Genomic DNA, 13032 nt, shown 5'->3' on the forward strand with positions numbered 1-13032 from the left:
TCTACTAAGTACTGTACAAGGCAGTAACAAAAAGATAAATAAGGCATTACAATACTGTGATATAAGAATAATTATAGAATATAAACTAGGTCTTCATCCCTGGCTCCTGACACAGAGCTCCTAAAACCCTTGGAATTTCTTGGGGCACCTGGGTAGCGCGGTTGTTAAGCATCTGCCTTCGGCTCAGGGTGTGATCTGGCATTCCGGGATCGAGTCCCACATCGGGCTCCTCCACTGGGAGCCTGCTTCTTCCTCTCCCACTCCCCTGCTGTGTTCCCTCTCTCGCTGGCTGTCTCTCTGTCACATAAATTAATAAAAAAATCTTTAAAAAATAAAAAAAAAAAACTTGGAATTTCTTGATGGGGTGAGAGGAGCATCTTTTATTACTCGTAACAAGCCCCTTTCAACCACATCTTGGAGGATGGGGGCTGGTTGCCAGAAGAACCAACCCCTGACCTCAGGATGGGGGAAAAGGGCTGCAGAATGAGTTTATCACCATCAACCAATGATTATGCCTACATAATGAAGCATCCATAAAACCCTAACTGAAGGGATTCAGAGAGCTTCTGGGTTGGTGAACACACGGAGGTGTGGGAGGATGGTGCCCCCAGGGAAAGCATGGAAGCTCACGGAAGCTCCATACCCCTTCCCACACACTTTGCTCTAGGCATCTCTTCCATTTGCTGTTCCTGAGTTATACCCTCTATAATAAGCAGGTGATGGTTAAGTAAAGAGCTTTCCGGAGTTCTGAGTCATTACAGCAAATTATTGACCGGACGAGGGGGTTGTGGGAAGCCCCAGTTTATAGCCAGTCGGTCAAAAGTACAGGTCACAACCTCGGACTTGCAACTGGTATAGCGGTGGGGTGTGGAGGAGGTGGGTGGGGGCTAAGTTCTTCATCTGTGGGGTCTGCAGTAACTCCAGGTGGGTGGTGTCATAATTGAGTTAAATTGTAGGACACCCATTAGGTGTCTGGACAGTTGGAGAACTGTAAGGGGAAAGCCCACATATTTGCGTCAGAAGGGTCATGAATAGTGTAGAAGAAACAGCAGGCATGATCCTAGACCTCAAACAATTCCTAGTCATGACAAAAATGGGCCCATGAGGAATAATTTAAATAAAATGGTATGTACTTTAACAGGTACATGCACCAAGTGCCAGGAAAGTAAGCAACTAACCATGTCAACAAAAATGACATTTATCCTAATTTTTAAATGATGAGTTAAATACTGTTTAATTCCTCAGGGTTCTATCAGTCCCTTCTCAAGCTCTCAGCCAAGTTCTCAGCCCTAGCTGAGTATTACCGTCACATAGGAAGCATGTTTTTAACTTATTTTTTTTAAGATTTTATTTATTTGAGAGAGAGAGAGAGAGCATGAGCAGAGGGGGTAAAGAGGAGAAGAGAAGACTTCCCACTGAGCAGGGAGCCCAACATGGGGCTCGATCCCAGGACCGGGAGATCATGACCTCAGCTAAAGGCAGACACTTCACCAACTGAGCCACCCAGGTGCATTTTTTAAATGACAAGTTCTGGCCCCACACCAAACCAACTGAATCAGAATCTCTGTGGAAGCCTTCATCCCCTCTTCTCTAACCTTTAAAAGCTCCCAGGTGGTTTTAAAGTAGTGCCTGGGTGAATGAATGAATGAATGAATGAATGAATGAAGCAGTGCTTGGGTTGGAAATGACCATCTCTGTTCGAGAAAAACATAACCTAGGCCTCAACCAATCTTCTGGCAGTGAGGAGAGAAAGAAAAAGATTTCAGGTAGAAACAATATGAGCAATGACAGACTTACTGTGAGGAGAGAAGAGAATTCTAAAGTTTCCAGGGTGAAAGCCTAAAATAGGACAAGGAGTGCTTATATGTGCTTGAGGGGGCTATGTGAGTAGAGGGAAGGGAGAAAAAAAAGATAACCAAGTTTGGAGTACTCAGTATCCAAGTTTAGTTATTCAAAAGACAGATGAAAATAATACTTGAAACTCAAGAAAAATGGGGACTGAATACACATCTTTGAAAACCATAAATATACAGGTACTATCTGAAGCCATGATAGAAAGTGTAATCACACAAGGAAATTAGAGAACAGAAAAGAACAAAAACTGAAACTCTAAGGAAGACCACATTAATCTGAGAAAATAAAAAAGAGGGAAGCACCGAGAAGGTTTTTGTTTTTGTTTTGGAAGGTGTAAATCTGACCACGTATGCAAGATGAGAAAAAAACTGAGAATATAGAGGAGATCAAAGATGTTAGCCTTAGAGAGGAGGATCCTTTTTCTTCTGATAAAAGGAAAGGAGATCAGAAATCAGACAGGCACAGGCACACAGAAAAATGATAGACCCTTACTAGTTCAGGGCTAAAGCCCACGAATTTCTTCTGTGAATTTTCTGCTTATTGTGAAATAAGCAATGAAGAAACATCAAGAGTAGGACAAAGAGAGGAGAATGGTAAAAATCTATAAAAAGCCATTCAGGTTTTAGTACATAAGAATATCCTAGGGGTAAATCAAAGGATCTCCAGCGCCAGCATGAGTAAAGTTAGAATCAGAAGTCTAGAATAGCACCAGCAGCTCACTTACAAGATTTTCTCGTCTGCTCTGGAGATCCTAGAAGAAAAAGCAACTGTTTGATTCATCCTGGCTTGTAGACCAATAAAGCTAATGTGGCAAGAATGGGTTGAAGCCAGTAACACCGCTTTTATAATTTTGAAAAGTCAAATTTATTTCACTTCTTTAAAAAATGTAGCTACTTCCTCTGATTGCCAGAAAGAGAGTTGGGGAAAGGGAGAGATAATTACTCTTTCACTCTTACAGAACTTGTTAGAACTTTCACTCCTAAGATTTTTGATTCCTCCAGCAGCTGATTCCAAGAATTCTAAACCCCATTCCCCCAGGCTCTTAAAGGATGAAAATTCACTGCAGATTTGGACTATCCAGCTGGGAGATAAACAAGTAAAATACTTCTTACATACAATGTTATTCTGGCTAGGAGATAAACACTGTAGTTTGAAGGGCTGGGGGGGTGTGATAAGGGAATAATTACATTGTGAAGCTCCCTAAGAATCCTTTACAAAGCCAATTAATATGAAACAACACTTCACACAAAAACAGCAAAATTCACTTTTTTTCTGAATAAATGCTGTGAGTAAATAACTGACAATTTAATCTCTTTCTCACACTTGGGAGTTCAATAATTTGTCCTGCCATCTCCCATACCACTCTTCCAAGAGTGGATCGAATCCCTCTGATACTGGACTAAGAAGTTGTACTCACCACCATCTGGTGAGTACAAAGACCTGGAAGGAGGAAGAGGCTAACACTCACAGCATCCACTGTGTGGCAGGCCTACTGTGTGCCAGGTTCTGGGCAAGGCGCTTTACATGTTATCCGTGCAACTCACTGAAAGACGAATTATGATGTTAAAACTATAGATCTGGCATTCAGGAGAGTATGAGAGTGTCTGAACGTTTAAGTGTAAAGGAAAAGAAGTGGCTGATGAAAGTGAGGGGAGAAGAGGCGAGTTGGGCGAGGAAGGCATCCGGGGGCAAAAGGGCAAAACCCAAGGGACATGGACGGTTGGCGGGCGCCTAAAAGGTACCGAGGATATGGCATTCAAGGGCAGGGATGAGGGTGATTCTGCAGAAGAGAAGCCCAGGTACAAATGAGGGCAAAAGTCTGATCTGATCCCGACGGGATGGCTGGGGCGGGGGTCTCATCCCCGGAAGGCGCCCCGAAGGACTGCAGAGGCTGGGAACCGGTGCCAGCGCCGCGAAAGGGGAGGGGACGGAGAGGAGAGGGGAGCGGGCGGAGAGGAGAGGGTAAGGGGCGGAGAGGAGAGGGTAAGGGGCGGGGAGCCGACCTCGGCGGGGGCTAGCAGGGCGACAGCGAAGCGGAGACCGGGAAACGCAGGCGCTGGGGGAAGGGGAGCGGGTGTGGGTGCAGCAGGCGGCCGGCCAGGGCGAGGGGCGCCGCGCTCGGGGGGCGGGGCTGGACAACTGCCCCGGGGCAGATGGGGAGATGTGCGGGCAGGAGGTGACGCGGGGCCAAAGGATGCCAGAACAGAGCCGGCCGGGGCCCGGAGCCAGGTGGGCGGCGACTGGAAGACGGCGGGGCCGGGGCGGCGCTCCGAGCCGAGCCACAGCGAGCGCGGCGTCCCCCTTACCTGGGATGAGTGAGGAGCCGCCGCGCCGCCTCCCCAGCATCCTGCGCTCAGCCGCTTCTCCCACTGCCCTAGGCGGGGGCCATTCCGCCCGCCCCGGGAGCCCGCCCTCACCGCCAGGCGCCAGCTGCAGCCAGCCCGGGCCGGCCCCGCGGAGCAGCGCCGACGCGACCCGCGCCCGCGGCCGCCTCAGCAGCGACTCCCGCCGTCGCCGCCTCAACGCCGGCCGCCAGCCTCGCGGGCGGGCCCGGGATCACACATGTGCAACGATTGGTTGCTGCGCGCCCGGCCCGGGCGATGTGTCGACTCCTCTGATTGGTGGCTTTAGCGAGCTACCGCCCGCAGGAGGCGGTATTCGCAATCGTGCCGGGTCCAGCAGGCGTTAAGGGGCGGGATGGGTCTGACGTCGCGGCCGGGCGGGCGTCCCGGCGTCCCGGCGTCCCTGCGTGTGAGCGCTCCCCGCGAGGGCTCCGGAGCCGCCACCTGCCTGGACTGATCGTTGCCCTAGCGACAGCGCGTTTGACCTAGCTGGACAGGGCGGCGGGGGGGGGGGGGGGGGGGGAGCCGGGCTGGGGGTGCGGTCCACGCCGCCCCGACCCCCACGTGGGCAGCCTTCATCCGTGAAACCCATACACGCTACAAGAAAAGGAGCTTTTCCGAGAAGTCCTCCTCCTGCAGGTCCGCTGCTTCGAATACCACCTCTCTGGCCCCAGCTGGCGGAGGAGCTTTCATCTGATGGGAGAGAACTCAAGAACGGATAGCAAATTCACACAATGTTGCGTTCCACACCAAAGTGTGAGCGAGTGAGTGAGTGATAGGAGACTCTGTCCCAAACACAGGGGCGGGGAAATGATACTTGAGAGAAAGAAGTGAAAACTGGGATTGGAGAAAAAGCGAAGGGAAGAGACACGTTGGGGGAGAGGGCTGAGATTTCCCAACTGAAAATCAACAGTTGATGTCTATGAATCCGTCTTACTGACATACCCACACCAGGTTCTGTCAAAGCAATTATCAGTTCTATGAACTGTGAAAGAAGGTTCGAAATGAAGTAAGCATTGCCGCAGAGTCTCTCTAGAGTTGAGAGCACATTGAGGAAGTAGGGCCTAGTTCAGTTGTGGTAACTCCTCAAACTTTTGACGTTTGTCAATTGAACGTTGGACTTCTGTCAATTGCAGCTTGTTAGTTTCAACTCCACCATCTCTTCCACTTAACCTTCTACTTTGCAGTGAAATAGAAAATGTTAACACCCAACAGCTAAATAGTCAGTCATGTATTAGTAAGTTTAAACTCAGCTAGCAGCAATCATAATTATTTTAGAACAAATTATGTAACCTTGTGGTTTTTGCCTTTTTAAGCCTGATCTTCTGCATCCTTGAAACTCAGGGCACAATTTTGAATTTCAGGGGGCTCCATGTCTCCTCCAAATAAATGCTTTGGTTGCTTTACCTCTTCTTGATGGACAGAACACAGACTGCAATAAGCATGGGCTCAGGAATCTAATATAATAAAGATATACAAAATTCCTGTCAACCACATTGGAGTGCTTTTTTTATCTACGGAATGAGATCTATAAAATATGAATCTTAGAGAGTTGCTGTAGTGTTCAAGTGAGGTCCACACAAAAACTTGTACCTGAATACTCACAGCAACATTATTCATAATAGCCATTTAAGTGAAAACAACCCAGACGTCTACCAACTGATTAATAAACAAAATTTGGTATACCCATAGGATGAAATATTAGCCATAAAAAAGGAATGAAGTTCTGATACATGCTACAGTGTGAATTGTAATATTGAAAATATTTCACTAAATGAAAGAAAATAGTCACAAAGACCCATTGTTGTATAAGTCCACTTATATAAAATGTTCAAAATAGGCAAATCTATAGAGATAGCAAGTAGATTAGTAAATGCCTTGGGCTGAGGGGATTGGGGAAAATGCGAAGTGACTGCTAATGGGTATGGGGTTTCCTTTAGGGGTGATTGATGAAAATGTCCTAAAATTGATTGTGTGATGGTTACACAATTTTGTGCATATATTAAAAACCATTGGATTGTGTACTTTAAATAGGGGAATTGTATGGCATATGAATTATAACTCAATAAAGCTGTTTTATTTAAAAGATTTTGTTTTTAAGTAATCTCTACACCCAGCATGGGGCTCGAACTCACAACCCCGAGATCCAGAGTCACATGCTCTCCTGACTGAGCCAGCCAGGTGCCCCAAAGCTGTTACTTTTTCAAAAAATAAAAAGAGGTAACAAACCTCTGAAAGCCCCTGGCTCTGGTGCCTCTCTAAGAACAAGGGATCCGTATATCTAACTTTGTTTTTTCTTTACTCAGTTAGCAAAATCTTGTAAGCAATTCGATCTGAGGAAATTGAAACAAATACCCACCATGATATTTTTCTAAAATCTAAATCAAATGAAGAAGATGATCTGATTTGACCCAAGCTGCTTTGGGGCAGAAGAAATGGACCACTAGGATTATAAAGCTCAGCAAAAGAAAATGAACAAGATCAGCAGGCCTCGAGCAAGAGAAAGGGAAGAAAGGAGATAGCTCTACAAAGTGACTAGAGAAAGACCTGAGGCCTGCCCCCGAAGTCATTTAACCAGTCTTTGAACATTAAGGGTTATGTCCCATCCCACTTCCTGTATTCCAGACCTCTACAGGAAAAGTTCCCACGGTGACCCGAAGCCACTGCAAGCCCCTCACCTCCACAAAAACCTAATTGCAACTGATCAGCCCTTCTTATTACCCCCAAAATACTTTACCCAACTACATGACCTGAACAATAACAATAACAACAACAACAACAACAACTGAGTAGCCAGGTGAGGGGCTGGTGGTTGTATCTCACCTAGGAAACTATGAGAACAAATCCCAGATGTGGGGGATCCAGGAAGACTAGAGGACACAAATTGCTTCGGTGGAATCTGGCAGGGAGGTGGGCTCCCCACCTGTCACATGGCAGGATGTCTCCCAGAGCAGGACAGCTTTAGGTGGCCCAGGGTCCACACTGTAAAAGGCAGACGCAAGGAGCTTCTTGAAGTGAAGCAAAGCTCAGTTATTGGGGAAAAGTTTTTGCTGCTTTCTAAATCTACCCCCAACCCATACAGTGTATGTTAAGAAAAAAGACTCCAAAATATCCTCTTAAGAGAAAAGAACAAAGTTAAAAACAGTATATATAATATGCCCATTTGCATTTTTTTTAAGAACACACACCCACCCACCCACACACACACATGCTTGTGATTTTCAGAAATGATCTCTGGAAGGACACACAGTAAACTACAGCAGCGGTTGTTTCTGGATGGAAAACTGAGGAGCTTGGGGACAGGAGTAGGAAAGAGACTTATTTTTCACTATATCTATATACTTGGGCACTTTTCAGAAGTTTGTGTCATGTACTTGGCTTACCTATTAAAACGAATTCAGAATTAAAAAAAAAACCAAAAACCCTCTCTTCTGCAAAACTCACCATTCAAGCCTATATGAACCTCTGGTTCACATGACATGTACGTGGCTTTGTGTAATTTAATAAGCCACATATTCAGGGTACATTCTGTAAACATGCTGTACGAATCTTCCCTCCCCAGCCTTACCTCTTCCAGGTATTAAGCTCAGACTCAGATAACCTCACCTGAGGGCCCAGACACCGTCATCCCCTGAGCAATCAAGAGGCAATTCAAAGGACCCAGAGCCTGTTTCTTCCAAACAGCCTAGGCAGCCCCCACAGGCCCAAGAAAAGAGAGGAAGTGGACAAGTGGTCGCTGACACCCCAGGGACAGCCTGGAAGCCACTGCCCCCTAAGGCCAGTCTCGCACAGCTCCCGCCTCGGGATTCATCTTCCAGGAAGACCTGGCCCAGGGTGAGTGAGGACTCTGTACCACGGTATCTCACCTCCTGGAAGGAAAGTCTGGTCAACACCCCTAGGTATGTTCAGGCTTGGAGGAGAACTAAAGCAGCAGCATAGCCCTCCACCCTTTTACTTTGGGGGTGTGTTGGCTTTGATTTGGTTTTTGGTGCAGATCTCCCTTCGTGGCATTGCCATTCCAGAATCCAGCGTGAACCGAGGATGGTGGCAGAGGTTAGAGGTGGAAGTGGGAAGAGGCCCTCAGAAATGGGGAAGAGACTCATGCCAGGTCCTACTTTTTTATTCTCTGTCCCAGACCAAGGGAGCTGGAAATGAGAGTCAGGAGCAAGGGGCTTGGAAACAGAAAATGGAGAAGACAGGCTATCTTCGCAGTGTAAGTCAAGGAGCAGAGATCTTTCAGAGAGCACACTCGTGGCTGTAGGAGAAGTGTGGGAAGTGGAGAAGTGGGGACAAAAGCAGGTCTCAAGGGTAAGGGCAGAAATGGTGATGACAGAAGGTGGTTGTGTCTGGCCAACCCTCCACCCTGCCCCCAGCACAGGGCCTAGCGCGCGTTAAATGAATGGATGAGTGAATGAATAGAGGTGGAAATGGAAAAAGCTGCAGCTGTCAGTAAAGGCCACCAAGGCAAAGCAGAGAGGGACACGGGGAAGAGAATCGAAAGGCACTCGGGGTCCTGCCTGGGAGGGCAGAGAGACAGGGCAAGGGCTCCAGAGGCACAGATCCTTGTTGGGGAAATGAGGGTTAAATTAAACTTTCACCCAACCTAAAGTGACCCCCAAATCCTGGCTGACTTAGGACAAAATGAAAGCTTACCTGCAAATAGCATCAAAGGGCCAATGAGCGGCAGGCGACACCTCACAATGCTCTTGAAGCTTGTGGGATAGAGGGATTTGAGACAGAAAGGAAATGCTGATACAATTTAAAGAAAAGGGAAAGAAAAGGGCAGCCTCCACACTTTCCCCACCCCTAAATCCAGGAAAACTGGCCAGGTCAGGCCCCTCAGCCACATCATCATTTTAAAATGAAAATCCAGCCTAGCCTATGAGCAGGCATTTTCCAAATGGCTACAGAATTCCTGCACCTTCCAAAAATACTTCTTCATGGAACTCCCGCCAGGGAGCGAGGGCCACATGCCCAGGCTGGAACCAACGAGTCGGGCTTCCTGAGCCCAGGAGCTCCCACCCACATGCTCTGCAGAACCCTAGATGCAGGAAATGCCCGCTGCTCCGTGGGTCAACCCAGCCAGACAGCTACCGGTGCTGAGCCCAAGACTGGGAGCGAAGGACCCTCCAGCACCACTTGCAACAAAAATGATTATGGGACTTCCAGGAGTGGTTTTCAAACCTAGCTCTGCGTATCAACCACCTGTGCATATAAACGAGACACCAAGCCTCCCATGGATTATATGAAGCAGAAGGTCTGGGAGAAGGGTCACCCCGACCACGGGGCAGGGGGACAGCGACTGGAGTAGTGACTGGGAGGTGGCACCAGGGGGACTAGAGAGAGGCTAGTTGGTGATATTCTGTTTCCTGACCTGGAAATTACCCGGTTTGTTCACTCCGTGAAAACTCATCAAACCCTATCAAGTGTGCACTTTTCTGTATGTTTGTTACACTTCATTTTTCAAAAAGTTCCCGCTAAATTCTGCTCCCCTAGCAGGTTTGAAGAGCACTGAGTCAGAGGTCCAGGGTGAGGGTCTTAGGTTACACGAGAGAAGCTGAGTGCTTCGGGGTGTATGTTAGACTAGCTACAGGGGTCTGACTCTACTCTTAGGCAAGTCTCTGACTTTCAAAGGCAAGAAGCTCCAGGGAAGGGAGGGGCCCCGGTGGGAGGCGCTCCAGGGAACAGCCTGTGCCCACAGATGCTAATTTCTTGCCCTGCACCCTGCCTCCCGGACAGGGCTTGCTCAGGCCCCCTGTGACCCAACTCAGGAGGGCCATTTTCACCTGTGGCTTTGGTTTTCCCTCCCTGGTTAAAGAGGCTGCGGAGAGTACCAGCTTGTAGCCACCCTCCTCGGTCCCTTTCCCCGGGCAATCAGCTTCTTGAAAGAATATGCTACTCCCTGCACGATCTGGGGGATTCGAGCACATTGACTGTTGTCTTCCACCCGGCACTAGGTCCTGAGGACACAGCAATGAACAAATCGGTCCCTGCTGTCTTTATTGGGCTTATATTTTAGTGTACAGCCTGACATTCAATTACATGTGAAGGAGATCAGGAAACGCCACCTCAGAATCTTAAGGATTATTTTGAGTTGAAGGCAATTAAGAAACATAAAACACGAGGAAAAAAAAAGAAAAGAAACAGAAAACACAAGTTCTTTGTCCTGCCTTTCTTCAGGAAACAGGGCATAAGTCTCCCTTTTGGGGGGGGGAAACAGAAGGGGGAATGAACCATGAGAGACTATGGACTCTGGGAAACAAACTGAGGGCTTCAGAGGGGAGGGGGGTGGGGGATTGGGATAGACCAGTGACGGGTAGTAAGGAGGGCACGTATTGCATGGAGTGCTGGGTGTTATACGCGAACAGTGACTCATGGAACACTACGTCAAAAACTAATGATGGACTGTATGGTGACTAACATAATAAAAAATTATTTAAAAAAATAATAAGTCTCCCTTTTGCAAAGGAAATTTCTACCTGTAAAGATGCTTCCCCTTCTTCCCAGGAAGAGAACAACCTGGAGAGAACTCATGGCCTCACCATCAGTTGAATCTGCATAACCTTACTCAGTCACCGTTATCTTCCATTGGTCTCCCACGGAAATTTAACTTATATACTTTGCTGTCCCTAGAAACCCAAATCCTACCCCTTTCCCCGAGCAAGTTAAGAATATAAACCATTTGGGGTGCCTGGGTGGCTCAATTGGTGAAGCGTCTGCCTTGGCTCAGGTCATGATCCCGGAGTGGGGGATCAAGCCCCACATGGGGCTCCCCGCTCAGCGGGGAATCTGCTTTGCCCTCTGCCCCTCCCCCTGCTCATGCTCTCTCTCTCTTTCTCTCTCTCTCTCAAATAAATTAAATTAAATTGAAAAAAACAAGAATATAAGCCTTTCAGGGGCTGCCCCCTCACCCATCACGCAGTGCAATGCACATTGGTGGGGAAGCTGGTACTAAAGCATTCATAGACGACCTGCTTCTGGGTCGGGGTTTCCTATGTAGCAGAGCAGCTCCCTCTCGGTGATCTATTGAAAGTCAGCCCTCATCACAACGGCTTGTAAAAAACACCAAACAAAACCACCACCACAACAAAAGAAAATAAGAATGCAAGCCTTTCAACCTACGGAATGGGAGAAGATATTTGCAAATGACATACCTGATAAAGGGTTAGTGTCCAAAATCTATAAAGAACTAATCAAACTCAACACCCAAAAAACAAATAATCCCCGTGAAGAATTGGGCAGAAGATACGAATAGACATTTTTCCAAAGAAGACATAGAGACGGCCAACAGACATGTGAGAGGACGCTCAACATCACTCATCAGTGGGGAAATCCAAGCCAAAATCATGATGAGATACCCCCTCACACCAGTCAGAACGGCTAAAATTAACAACACAAGAAACAACAGACGTTGGCGAGGTTGCGGAGAAAGGGGAACCCTCTACACTGTTGGTGAGAATGCAAACTGGTGCAGCCACTGTGGAAAACAGTATGGAAGGTCCTCAGAAAGCTACAAATAGAGCTACCCTATGACCCAGCAATTACACCACTAGGTATTTACCCAAGGATACAAAAATACTGATTCAAAGGGATTATATGCACCCCAAGTTTATAGCAACATATCAACAATATGGAAAGAGCCCAGATGTTCATCTACAGACGAATGGATAAAGAAGATGTGGTGTGTACACCCACACACACACACACACTGGAATATTACTCCACCATCAAAAAGAATGAAATCTTGCCATCTGCAATGACGTGGATGGAACTAGAGTATATTATGCTAAGTGAAATAAGTTAGAGAAAGACAAATACCATATGATTTCACTTATGTGGAAGTTAAGAAAAAAAAACAGATGAACATAGGGGAAAGATAAAAACATTTTTTTAAAAAAGGAGAGAGGGGCATACCATAAAAGACTCTTAATTATAGAGAACAAACTGAGGGTTGCTGGAGGGAAGGTGGGTGGGGGGATTGGTTAAATGGGGGATGGGCATTAAGGAGGCCACTTGCTGTGCTGAGTACTGGGTATTGTATGTAAATGATGAATGACTAAATTCTACTCCTGAAACTACTATTACACTATATGTTAACTAACTTAAATTTAAATAAAAACTTGAAACTAAAAAAAAGAAAAAAGAATATAAGCCTTTAGCTTCGACCATTTAAGAAGCAACTACTTCCTTTGTTGGCTCCTGTGTGCCTGGGCAATAGTAAACCTTTTCTCCTGTTAACCTGTTGTTTGCCAATTTAATCTTCAGGCCTCAGCCTCTGAGCCTAAGAGGGTTGACGACTAAACTGCCTTTCCCACACGTACTTAACAGCAGCACTCAAGACAACAAAGACTTGCTCACCACTCACTGTGCCCAGGTCTCTGCGTCTGATGCTTTGCTCGTACACATTCTTCCACCTGCATTGACCTCAGCACAGCTCTGCTGTGAACATTCAGCCAGCCTCCGAACACACTGCCAATGCCACCTCCACTGGGAAGTGTCTCATCTCTGCGACTCTTGTGACTTGTGCCCCGCCTTACGATTTTCTTAAGAAACTTCCTGCTCTATTTTGCATTCTTGTTCTCTGTGTATTTGTCTGGTTCTCCTCCCTCACCCTTATTCTCTGCAGCACCCAACACTATTCTGGCCCCATGAGAGGCCTTGGAAGGTTTGTTGAGATGGATTAAATTGAATGACAGGACAGGGTTTCCCTTAAGAATCATCAGGTCACTTTGTTCTACATCTCTGTAATTCACAGACAAAAACCCTATTGGTTTTTTTTAAATTTTATTTTGAAAAATTTTAAACATGGAAAAAATTGGTGCAAATAGTACAATTA

At 46.9% G+C, this 13032-nt stretch overlaps 1 protein-coding gene across 2 annotated transcripts in view; it reads right to left on the bottom strand.

Annotated features, from left to right (window-relative positions):
* TPST1 (tyrosylprotein sulfotransferase 1) overlaps window positions 1–12669 on the bottom strand; it is a 165704-nt gene extending 153035 nt beyond the window's left edge. Inside the window, exon 1 of one of the 2 annotated variants that reach the window (XM_045786125.2) lies at window positions 12555–12669. The gene's annotated coding sequence lies outside the window, so the exon portion shown is untranslated. Of the gene's footprint in view, window positions 1–4160; window positions 4357–12554 lie in introns of those variants that run through there. The other variant, XM_045786121.2, reaches the window with a different exon arrangement.
* Between the last annotated feature and the right edge of the window lie 363 nt (window positions 12670–13032).

This window comes from Ursus americanus, chromosome 2 (genome assembly GCF_024610735.1).
Source record: "Ursus americanus isolate L20-20 chromosome 2, mUrsAme1.1.p, whole genome shotgun sequence".
NCBI classification, from domain to species: Eukaryota; Metazoa; Chordata; class Mammalia; order Carnivora; family Ursidae; genus Ursus; species Ursus americanus.